This window comes from Nelumbo lutea, chromosome 1 (genome assembly GCF_056320005.1).
Source record: "Nelumbo lutea isolate HS-2025 chromosome 1, American lotus-T2T, whole genome shotgun sequence".
NCBI classification, from domain to species: Eukaryota; Viridiplantae; Streptophyta; class Magnoliopsida; order Proteales; family Nelumbonaceae; genus Nelumbo; species Nelumbo lutea.
The window spans coordinates 128,208,467-128,221,374 of record NC_142684.1 but is presented as its reverse complement, the minus strand read 5'-3'; the positions used below and the strand labels follow the sequence as shown (position 1 = coordinate 128,221,374).

Here is a 12,908-nt window from a genome sequence, read left to right as displayed (position 1 = left end):
AGAGGATACAATTGTAGTTGATAAAATCGCAATCTCAACACCACTAGATAGAGTTCCCTTGAATCTTGTATATTATTCAAAAGTCTCAATAATATTACCAAAATAATATCTCAACACCAAGAACTTTAGGAGATTTTCAACAATTTACCTTAAAAATAATTATTACAATGTGGTAGAGAAATAGTCAGGAAAAGAGAAAAAAATCTCAATATATAATTAATAATTGATAAGATATGAGTATGTTGGAAAAAGGATTTTCACAACTATCTTTATGAATATATCAACAAGAGGTAGGGCGAGAGAGAGAGATAAATAGGAGAGAAGATAGATGAAACTTACAAAGAAAGAAGATTCAATTAGACCTCAAGTACCTTCCACAGACAATATCTCTATTTCTGCCCACCAAAATGGAGAAAGTCTTGGAGTTGTTGCTTCTAGTGAGATATCAATCACTTCCCTTAGTTTTGAGGTGACCTCCCTCATTGTGGGTCTTTGCCATGGATCCTGGTTGATGCACTCCTGAATTAACTCACAAATGATGTCAAGTTCATCATTTTTGAAAGATTTGAGTGTCAGATCAACATCTTGTTGATATTACACTTGTCGTCCAAGTATTCAGAAGCCTAGAAATGTCATTAATTTTATCAAAATACATAATCAAAAGCAATAATAAAAAATTTAGTTAAACTAAGACTCTGCTAAATAACTAATTAAATATTAACAAACTAGTTTGTTTACCCAGTTCAAAAGGGGCCCTTCCTCAGAACATTGAAACTTCCTGAAATAATTATTAGCAGCCTTCCAAAGCTATAGACATTTGTTTCGGGATCAACAAGTGGAGAAAGTTCGGAATGCTCTGATTCATCTTCAACAGATGTCTTTGACTTGAATCGAGCATCTATTGTGAGGAATACCTCTCCAATCTATCAATAGTAGAATAAAAATATTTGAACATTTAAACAACAACAAAAATGCTAGTTAGAAATGAGTATTGTAGAAACTTGTGTACCTTAGCAACATGATTATCTGTCAAATAGACAAAAGAAAACTGCAAATTGGAATGTGCTACAGGTGAATACAAGTCATGATGCTTGATTTGAAGACAATAAGATATTCCGTTAATAATTCTCATCCTAGCAATCCAATCGAGATGCTCAAATTCTTTAACTATAAAACTGAATAAAATTATTTATTTGCAAACATGAATAAATTGTTGTCTTTTTTATTTATGAATAAATGTTATTTACTTTTGTCTTTTGTATTCCTCAATAATGTATAAACAAATAATTTGGAAAATTACCATGCAAACGTTCAAATAAAGTTCCATTAGGAGCATACTCAAATACCATCATTCTTATGAAAGGTTCTTATTCTTCGCAATATCCCAAAAGATTGACAAAATTCTTATGGTTCACTTGTGAAAGAGTGTCAATCTAATGTGATGTAATATAAAATAGAAAATAAAAAAGTTTTAGAATTCTAGTGTTTAATGTATAAACAATATAAATCATCAATTGTATAAAAAAATTTATAGACATTTTTTCTATAAGTCTTTTCCTTGCACTTTGCTTAATCTTTAAAGGAGACTATTGTAGTTGATAAAACCGCAATCTCAACACCACTAAATAGAGTTCCCTTGAATATTGTAAATTTTTCAATGGTCCGAATAATATTACTAAAATCCTCACGGTCCGAATAATTTTTTATCTTTTTTATTTATGAATAAATCTTATTTACTTTTGTATTTTGTATTCCTCAAAAATATGTAAAAGAAATTATTCAAATAATTTGGGAAATTACCATGCAAGTGTTCAAATAGAGTTCCGTTAGGAGCATACTCAAATACCATCATTCTTGTGAAAGACTCTTTTTCTTCGCAATATCCCAAAAGATTGACAAAGTTCTTATGGTTCACGCGTGAAAGAATGTCAATCTAATGTGATGTCATAGAAAATAGAAAATAAAAAAGTTTTAAATTCTAGTGTTTAATGTATAAACAATATAAATCATCAATTGTATAAAAAATTTTATAGACCTTTTTTTTATAAGTCTTTTCCTTGCACCAAGCTGTTTCAAGCTCTTCTGTCAAATAGACAGAAGAAAACTACAAATTGGAATGTGCAACAGGTGGATCCAAGTCGTGATGCATGTATTGAAGACAATAAGATATTCCCATAATAATTCTCATCCTAGCAATCCATTCAAGATGCTCAAATTCTTTAACTATAAAAATGAATAAAAATATTTATTTGCAAACATGAATAAAATTTTTTATCTTTTTTATTTATGAATAAATCTTATTTACTTTTGTCTTTTGTATTCCTCAATAATATGTAAACAAATTATTCAAATAATTTGGGAAATTACCATGCAAATGTTCAAATAAAATTCCATTAGGAGAATACTCAAATACCATCATTCTTGTGAAAGGCTCTTTTTCTTTGCAATATCCCAAAAGATTGACTAAGTTCTTATGGTTCACTCATGAAAGAGTGTCAATCTAATGTGATGTCATAGAAAATAGAAAATAAAAAGTTTTAGAATTCTAGTGTTTAATGTATAACTTTATAAATCATCAATTGTATAAAAAAATTTGTAGACCTTTTTTCTATGTCTTTTCCTTGCACTTTGCCCAATCTTTAAAGGATACAATTGCAGTTGATAAAACCGCAATCTCAACACCATTAAATATAGTTCCCTTAAATATTTTATATTCTTCAAGGGTCTCAATAATATTACTAAAATCTTCACAAGCTATTTCAAGTTCTTGACGGTTCAACTTTGGCGCCCCTGTATTTTTAAGTCAATGTATTTTATTCTTTTCATACATATATATTAATGAATTGTGAACAACAAACTTACCTATGATAAATGCTTTTTGCAACTGGCAACTCAATCCAGTCTTCCAAGGAGTTATGGTTGTTACTCCTTGACTTCGACATTTACAGAGCATGATTGCAACGATAATAAGAAATATCGTCATCAAAGCCACAATAACATACTTTCACAGTTCTCCAAATGAACCATCATCTAATGGTTGTTGGTTATGAGGGGCTTTAACTGGACCACTAGCAGATTGGTGTAGAAGAGGGTTTAAAGGAGAGGACAACGATGAAGGTGGAGGGTATTGTTTTTTCTTTGCATTTGGTACTGTAGGGAAAGCCCCACTACTTCTTGTAATTGGAATAGTAGGAACATCTTCAGAAATTACATTGCCACTTGTAAGCATTGCAAGGAGGTTACTAGATTCTTAAAATAGTCTACGATGTACAAAGTTTACTATTTCTTGTACATTTTGTGATATATATGGTTTCTCTAAACCTTATGTTGACAAAAACATTGTTCATTTTATTGCTCTAAAGCATGACATAATTGGTGCTTAAAGGTATAACTATCGTAGAGAGCTTGTACTCACCCGATGTATCATTACAACATTTCTCCCCATAGTTAGGCAAAGAGCCTTTTGCAAACTTAAAACATAACAATAAAATAAGAATTTCATTAGTTAAAGTACATTGTTGTCATCATCATCATATTATTATTATTATTATTATTATTATTATTATTATTATTATTATGTAATTTCTATTGAGAAGATAAAGAGATATGATATATATATATATATATATATATAGATAGAGAGAGAGAGAGAGAGAGAGAGATAATACTTACCGTGTAACATGTCATAGAAAAGTAGAAGCATCCCTTTAATTCTGAATAATAAAGAATCGGCCTTATTAAGATGTTTTAAACTACTTTCCCAAATGCTGCAAAGAAATGTCTCATCAACATATTATTTATATAAAAAGAGTATTAACTGAATTGTTCTCTTAATAAGAAAACTCAAATATAATTAAATGAAAATGAGTCCATCCTAAGTAATTTAAGTCTTGCATAAAAAATCTTATGAACTAATTAAGATATAAGGTTAATATCCCTTTTGGGAAACACCCATATCATCATAAATAGTCATGCATAAAGAAATTCTTGTAGTGTTAGAAGAAGTTAAAAGCAATGCATAAATTCTCTTACCAGTATCCAATTTTTGTATTTAGAGAACTAATTCCAATTAGCACATCAGATTTAAGGTTTTGATCAAATTGTAGTTCATATAGCATATTGAGATTTTCAAACTCAATTAGAATTCTGCCTTGAAAATTATTGTTGCAAAGCAACTTGAAATATAAAAGAATTAGAAAAAGTCAATTCATGTCAGTGTAGATGGATCCTAGGATGTAAAACACATGTATAATTTTGAGATAAAAAGACTCACAAACGTTTCAATGACAAAATCATTCCAATTTCTTCTGGAATTGTTCCATTCAAACTGTTACTCCTTAAATCCAATAGCTCCAGCCTTCTAAGACTTCCAATCTCTTTGGGAATGACACCAGTGAAGTGGTTTTATAAAGAAAACTATCAAATGCAAAAAATAAAAAAAATTATTGAGATCCTGGAATATTATTTTAATTTGAATCAATCAAAATAAAACAACTACAACAGGATTTCAATTCCAAAGCCCTTCCGAGGGTTTTAACCCAAACCTCCACAAAGGGAGGGTATAGCACTAACCCTATAACCCACTAATTTTTGCATATAGCAACTTGTCCCATACGGGGAGCCAAAGTTGCACCATATGTGGAAAAAAAAATCTTAAAATGTAGGTTTGTTTTAAAGTTTATCTCAATGACAAAGACTCAATTGTAATGTAGGCTTTTATTTTAGAGCAACTATTATGATAGAAAAAATTTTTAAACTTCATTCTATTAGTTTAATAAATCTTACTTTTTAGATTTTAGACATCAAACCTAACAATATTTTTATTATTTGTTCCCAAAATACCCTTCATGTATTTTATTCATTATTTATTATTAGTAATATACTCTTACTGTATTAAACTTAATAAATGATGATACTAAAATATTAATTAAAACTACAATTATTATTTATGATAATAATAGTATTTACTAGTAAAATAATAATTTACTATTATTTAATTATTTTTATTATTTTATTATCATTATTTTTATTTTATTAATATTAATTTTATTTTAAAATAATGACTTTTAGCAATTTATTAATGTTGATTATAATTAACATAAATTTCTCTTATCATAAGAAACTATGGGGGAAAATTGTATAGTAGCTATATTTAGCATTTAACATTCAAATTTCAACTTAACATTTTTTTGCATTCAGGTAACTCCGCCAATGTGAGATCGCCTTACACTTCCAATCCCAAGCCCGAATAAAGGAAGTGTGTTGAGTTAGATAACTCCACCACTAAAGTGGGCATGAATTTGGTAGGATTGTCTCTATAAGTGATCCACCATGGCAATGGCAACACCCTACAGTGGTATCAAGGTAAGGGTTACCGCATCGTTCTAGATGATTGTAGATAAAGAAGCTAGTCCAATAAACGCAATTTTGTTTAATCAATTGGAATATAAGAACATTAATAAAACATTATGAAATTTGTAGACATTATGAAGGGAAGAAAGGTTAATATTGCATGTCTACAAGAAACTAAATGAAAAGAAAAAACAAACTAATGAAATTGATGGCTACAAATTATGATAGATGGGAGATGTGAATAATAGAAATCGTGTAGTGATAATAGTATATAAGGATTTGAAAATTTGAATTATAAATGCTAAAAGAATTGGGGATAGAATTGTTTTAAATAGACTTATTTTAGGTAAGGAAATCAATAGCATAATTAATGCTTATGCATCTCAACTGGGTTTAGGAGAAAACATTAAAAGGTAAGTTTAAGAAAACTTAGAAAGACTAATCCAAGAAATTTAGAATGAAGAGAGGATTTTATAGGAGCAAACTTGAATGGACATGTAGGTAAAAGTGTAGAATATGATATGGTATATGGAGGATTTATGATTGAGGAGAGGAATGAATCAAGAGGTACAATATTAGGTTGTGCAGCAACTTATGATGGCTATTTTAATCACCTTTTCTTTCAAAAGAAGATGAATACTCAACAACATTTAAAAGCATATAAAACATAATTCAAAATTATTTTTTTCTTACTTCAAGTAAAGAACGAATGATGTGTAAAAATTGTAAAGTTATTTCAGGGGAAGCTTAAAAATACGACATTAATTAGTTGTAGTAGATGTGCAAATTAGGAAATAGAAGAGAAAGTAGGAAAGGAAATAGGTGTCCAAGAATTAAGTGGGAAAACCTAAAAGGAGAAAAGCTAGTTCAACTAGAAATAGGTTGATAATAAAAGGGAATTAAAATTTAAGTAGAAAGATTATTGATATTTGCCTTGAAATTCCAAATAATATAGAAAAGTATCAAATGAGGTCTTAAGAGAACTTAAAAGGAAATGGAAAAGTATTAAAGAAATTTAAAGGTGGAATGAAGAGGTTCAAAATATAATCAGATTAAAAAAAGTATGTTACAAAGAATGACATAAAGCTAAAAGTACAAAAAAATTGAAAAAAAGTGTAAAATTGTAAAAAAAAAAAAAGAAATAAAAAATAAAGTGAATGAAGCTAAATGTAGGGATTATGATGAGTTTTGGTGCATTAAATATGAAGATCAAAGAGTTTTGGTAAAATATGAGAAAATCGAAGAAAGATGAAAAAGGTATTATTGAAAATTATTAAATGAACAAAATGGATATGGTGCTAATGAAGGAGAAGCTAATAATACTAATAATGTTAAAAATAATGCATACTTTGATAGAGTTAGTTCTATTGAAGTAAACAAATTTGATAATAATTACTATAACAATCATAAAAATATTTAATATTTAATTAATAATTAATTTATTACTCATACTAATTATTATAATTGCTAATTCATAATTTTTAATTATTAAATATATTGATTAATATAATATTTAATAATTATTAACAACTAATAATTAATATTTAAGGTTTAATTTAAATTATAACTAATACTAATTATTATAATAATTAATAATAACTAATTAAATATTAAAAATTAATTATAATAATTATTTTAATTAAATAATTAATAATAATTAGTAATTATTAATTATTATTTAATAAGTAATAATGATGATGATTAATAGGTGAATAATGAATAATTATTAATTATTATAATAATAAGTATTTATTAATTATTAATTAGTTATTAATAACTTTGAAATAATAATAATAATTATTATAAATATCCTAGAGATCTCTAGCTCCCCTTATTAGTATTCTAAATAATATTATTTATGGTTAATGGTCTGTTAATTGTTTCTTCCAATGCTCAACTTACGACAAAAAATTATTAACAAAATCGAAAACGGCTAGGGCAAAAACTGCTTGAAAAGCCCTGGCGCCTCTCGATCTAGCGCGTTAGCGCACTATAGTTTTTCAGCTTGTTGCTCCGACTTAAGAGCCAGGAAGGGAGAAAACTACAGCATAACAAGCAACGGATTAAGCGCTTGCGCTAAATCCATTGTGCTAACGCGCAGCCAAGCAAGCAACGACTGGATTCAGCGCACTAGCGCGTGCATCCATTGATATTGTTGTTATTATTATTATTATTATTGTTATTGTTATTATTATTATTATTATTATTATTATAATTATTATTATTATTATTATTGCATATGAGGCCCTTGAGTTATAAGGAAGGAGAAGTATTGTGTGTTTTTGGGTATTATTAGAAAACAAAAAAATATAAAATTCCATTTTAAGAGATAAAGAGAAAAAGAAGAAACTAACAACTATTTTCTTCTTAAATTTGCAAGATATAGAGATAAAAGTTAAGAGGAAACAGACAACTTCATTGACAATGTTAATGTATGAAGCCCCTTTCATTCTACAAATATCCAAATACGTCATGGGCCAATCATAATAAGTCACGTCATGGGCAATCGGCAAATCCAAACACGTCAGCATTTGCAACATCACGTCAATTATTAAATACTGGTATGCTGCCATTAAAATCCCATTGAGGTTGAATTCAGTCGAGTGAAATGCGACCACACCAGCTGCCACATATTGGCCTCTGACCGTGGTCCCATGGTATGCCAGCTCAATTCAGTCACACTATGTGACCCACCATGGCAACACCATACAGTGGTGTCAAGGTAAGGGTTACCGCATCATTCTAGACGATCGTAGATAAAGAAGCTAGTCCAATGAACACGATTTTGTTTAATCACTTGGAATATAAGAACATTAAAAAAAATTATGAAATTTGTAGACATTATGAAGAGAAGAAGGGTTAATATTGCATGCCTACAAGAAACTAAATGGAAAGAAAAAAAAAGCTAACAAAATTGATGGTTACGAATTATGATAGACGGGAGATGTGAATAATAGAAATCGTGTAGTGATAATAGTATATAAGGATTTGAAAAATTGAATTATAAATGCTAAAAGAATTGGGGATAGAATAGTTTTAATTAGACTTATTTTAGGTAAGGAAATCAATAGCATAATTAGTGCTTATGCACCTCAACTAGGTTTAGGAGAAAACATTAGAAGGTAAGTTTAAGAAAACTTAGAAAGGCTAATCCAAGAAATTTAGAATGAAGAGAGGATTTTATAGGAGCAAACTTGAATGGACATGTAAGGAAAACTTGAATGGGCATTTTAGTTACATTAAAATTGTAATGAATGACTTTTATATCGTTTCTCAAGCAAAGAAATAGAGGGTATCTTTGGTAAAAAGAAATCCCACTCTACACCCACACTTTTATAAATAGTATTAGTACAACATCTCATCTATAGCCTCAAGTAATCACACAATTCTTTTCTGACAGAGACAATAATAGCGCAATTTGAAACCACATCACCGCAAAGGAAAATCATCCAATGCACCAATTGGGCTACCCCTTAGTTACATCTCCGTTTTTTCAATATATATATATATATATACATATATATATGATGTTTTGGGGGGGAAAAGGAAAGGTTTTGAATTTGTATATAAAAAAAAGAGTTCTCTTTGTAAAATTCAAGATTTATTTGCTCTACATTGCATACTAGTGAAGAGCAAGCAAACTAAAATTGTTTATTCATAGATTATTTATGCAAAAAATCTTCTTGATGAAATTGTTTCTAGTTATTTGTAGTAGAGACTACACATTGTAATATCAAATGGCAACTCACTCTTGAAATCCCAATAGATCAAGATTGTTGTTGCCATAAGGATTAAATGGATTCTTTGTGAAAAGGAAATGAATTTTAAGATATAATTGAGCATTAAGACTTCGAGTGTGTTCATTTGCTCTTATGTCTAACATCTGAAAGTGTAATAATTATATTAAGAGGAATATTGATACTGGTAAACTTTTCTTTTCTCGGAACTCTATATGCAAAGAATGTTGTCTTGTACTATGAAAATTGTCAAATATCCATTTTAACCCCCATATATGAGATATTTTGTTTGTCTATGTAATTCAATAAAAAATAATATTAAAAAATATTATAATGATTAATAAATAATTAAAAAATTAATAATTATTAATAAATAATATATGTTAATTAATAATTAAATATAATCATTATTATTGTTTCATAATTAATAATAATTATTCATTATTAATTAATATAATAGTTAATAAATTAATTAACAACTAATCATTAATATTTAATTAAAAGTTAATTTATAACTAATAATTATTATAATAGTTAATTAAGAAATAATTACTAAATTAATTAAATATTAATTATTAATTTTTAAGAATGAATCGTAATAATATTTATAAATTAATATTTGATAATATATACTATAACAATCATAATAATATATAATAATTAATTAATAATTAATTTATTACTCATACTAATTATTATAATTATTAATTCATAATTGTTAATTATTAAATATACTAATTAATATAATAGTTAATAATTATTAACAACTAATAATTAATATTTAATGTTTAATATAAATTATAACTAATACTAATTATTACAATAATTATTTATAACTAATTAAATATTATTTATTAATTATAATAATTATATTTAATTGATTAATTAATAATAATTATATTTAACTAATTAAATAATAATAATTATATTTAACTAATTAAATAATAATAATTAGTAATTATTAATTATTCTTTAATAAGTAATAACAATGATGATTAATAGATGAATAATGAATAATTGATTAATTATTATAATAATAAGTATTTATTAATTATTAATTAGTTATTAATTAACTTTTAAATAATAAAAATAATAATAATAATTGATGAAGGATGATTTGACCCGACCTATGAAATGGCAACACGTGGACACTGGCTCAGTGTAAGTGACAACTCAGCACTATGGCCCAGTACAACCAAGTAATGGGCCCATAAAGCAGCTCGCTACGTCGTAGCGCGCAAAGGGAGGAACTCGCCACAATGTGAGATTCGTATTCCCTGAGCTACTAGATACTGAAATAGATCCGAGTGCTGCACGTGAGGAAATGAAATAGATCTGATTCCACAGTACCCAACCCAGATACTGGGCTACCAGTACACAGGTATTGAGCTCATGATCGACAATCAGAAATCGTCGAGCTTGAGAGACTCGAAGAATCCCAGTGACTGGCATAACCGTCAAGGAATGCTACATGTGATCGTAGGGTGGCATAACCTTCAAAATAGATTGAATTTTGCAAAGTTTTTGCAAGATTTTAAATAACTTACGATCCCCAACAATTTTATATATAAGAAACATTTTACAAGTTGAAGTGACAACCGATGAAAGGCTGAGATTTCAATACTTTGTTATCATTTTTAACATCAGTCTCTCATCTAAAAGTTAAGTACAGATCAAGAGGAGTTACCCTCGTGTGAAACCTTCAATGCATTGGCTACTGGAAAAATAGAAAGGAATCAAATAAAAATAAGGGTAAATTGTGTAAACCTCCCCAAAAGTTTCAGGTTCTTGTTGAAACCTCCCTTGAAGTTCGGTAATTACAATTACCACCCCTGAACTTTCTAACATAGTTGTAAGTAGACCCGCCCCCCTCCTTTAGAATCTTCTAAAAAGATGCATAAAATGTCCAAAATATCCATAGACAAATGTTTATTTTCCATATTTTCTCTTCATATGAATTGCTACCCCAAACCCTTCCAATCTCTTTATCTGAAATTGATTTATTTTTCAAAATTTCCCTTCATATCAATCACTCAAAGGTAAAGCTACAACTTCAAATTTTCTTTTTTCTTTTAGTTGTTCAAAAGGTTTGTATTCTTTTTTTCTGTAGAAACCAGCCTAAATGGTAATTACATGTGTATTTTGGACATTTTGGGCCACTTTTTAAAAGATTCTAATAGAGGGGGTCTATTTGCAACAACTATGTTACAAAGTTTAGGAAAGGTTTTTAAAATTACCAAGCTTCAAGGAAGATTTCAATGACAACCAGAAACTTTAGGAGAGTTTTCAACAATTTACCTTAAAAATAATTATTACAATGTGGTAGAGAAATAATCCGGAAAAGAGAAAAAAATAATCTCATTGTAGAATTAATAATTGATAAGATATGAGTATGTTGGAAAAAAGGATTTTCACAACTATCTTTATGAATATACCAGCTAGAGGTTGGGCAAGAGGGAGAGAGAGATAGGAGAGAAGAGAGATAAACTTACAAAAAAAGAAGATTCAATTAGGCCTCAAGTACCTTCCACGGACAATATCTCTAGTTCTACCCACCAAAGTGGAGAAAGTCTTGGAGTTGCTGCTTCTGGTGAGATAGCAATCACTTCCCTTAGTTTTGAGGTGACCTCCCTCATTGTGGGTCTTTGCCTTGGATCCTGTTTGATGCACCCTGAATTACCTCACAAATGATGTCAAGTTCATCATGTTTGAAAGATTTGAGTGTGGGATCAACCATTTTGTTGATATTACATTTATCGTCCAAGTATTCAGAAGCCTAGAAATGTCATTAATTTTATCAAAATACATAATCAAAAGTAATAATAAGAAATTTAGTTAAACTAAAACTCTGCTAAATAACTAATTAAATATTAACAAACTAGTTTTTTACCCAGTTCAAAAGGGGTCCTTCCTCAGAACATTGAAGCTTTCCTAAAATAATTTCTATTAGCAGCATTCCAAAGTTATGGACATTTGTTTCGGGATCAACAAGTGGAGGAAGTTCGGAATGCTCTGATTCATACAGATGTCTTTGACTTGGATCAAGCATCTATTGTGAGGCATACCTCTCCAATCTATTGTGAGGCATACCTCTCCAAAGTTATTATTATTATTATTATTATTATTATTATTATTATTATTATTATTATTATTATTATTATTATTACTACTATTATTATTATTATTATTATTATTATTATTATTATTATTATTATTATTATGTAATTGCTATTGAGAAGAGAAAGAGATATGAAATAAATATAATACATACCGTGTAAACATGTCATAGAAAAGTAGAAGCCTCCCTTTAATTCTGAATAATAGACAATTGGCCTTATTAAGATGTTTTAAACTACTCTTCCAAATGCTGCAAAAAAATGTCTCATCAAAATATTAGTCATATAAAAAGAGTATTAAATGAATTGTCCTCTTAATAAGAAAGCTCAAATATAGTTAAATGAAAATGAGTCCATTTTAAGTCATTTAAGTCTTGCATAAAAAATCTTATGAACTAGTTAAGATATAAGGTTAATAACCCTTTTGTGAAACAACCATATCATCATAAACAACCACATCTCAAAGTGTAATTATTACATTAAGAGGAATATTGATATTGGACAACTTTTCTTTCCTCGGAACTCTGTATGCAAAGAATGTTGTCTTGTACTATGAAAATTATCAAATGTCCATTTTAACCCCCATATATGAGATATTTTGTCTGTCTATGTAATTCAATAAAAAATAATATTAAAAATTATTATAATGAATAATAATTAAATAAAAATTTAATAAATAATTTATGTTAATTAATAATTAATT

At 28.0% G+C, this 12,908-nt stretch overlaps 1 pseudogene; it reads right to left on the bottom strand.

The window, feature by feature from the left end:
- Window positions 1-363: 363 nt before the first annotated feature.
- LOC148877472 (protein MALE DISCOVERER 1-like) lies at window positions 364-11,725 on the bottom strand (annotated as a pseudogene).
- Window positions 11,726-12,908: the final 1,183 nt, after the last annotated feature.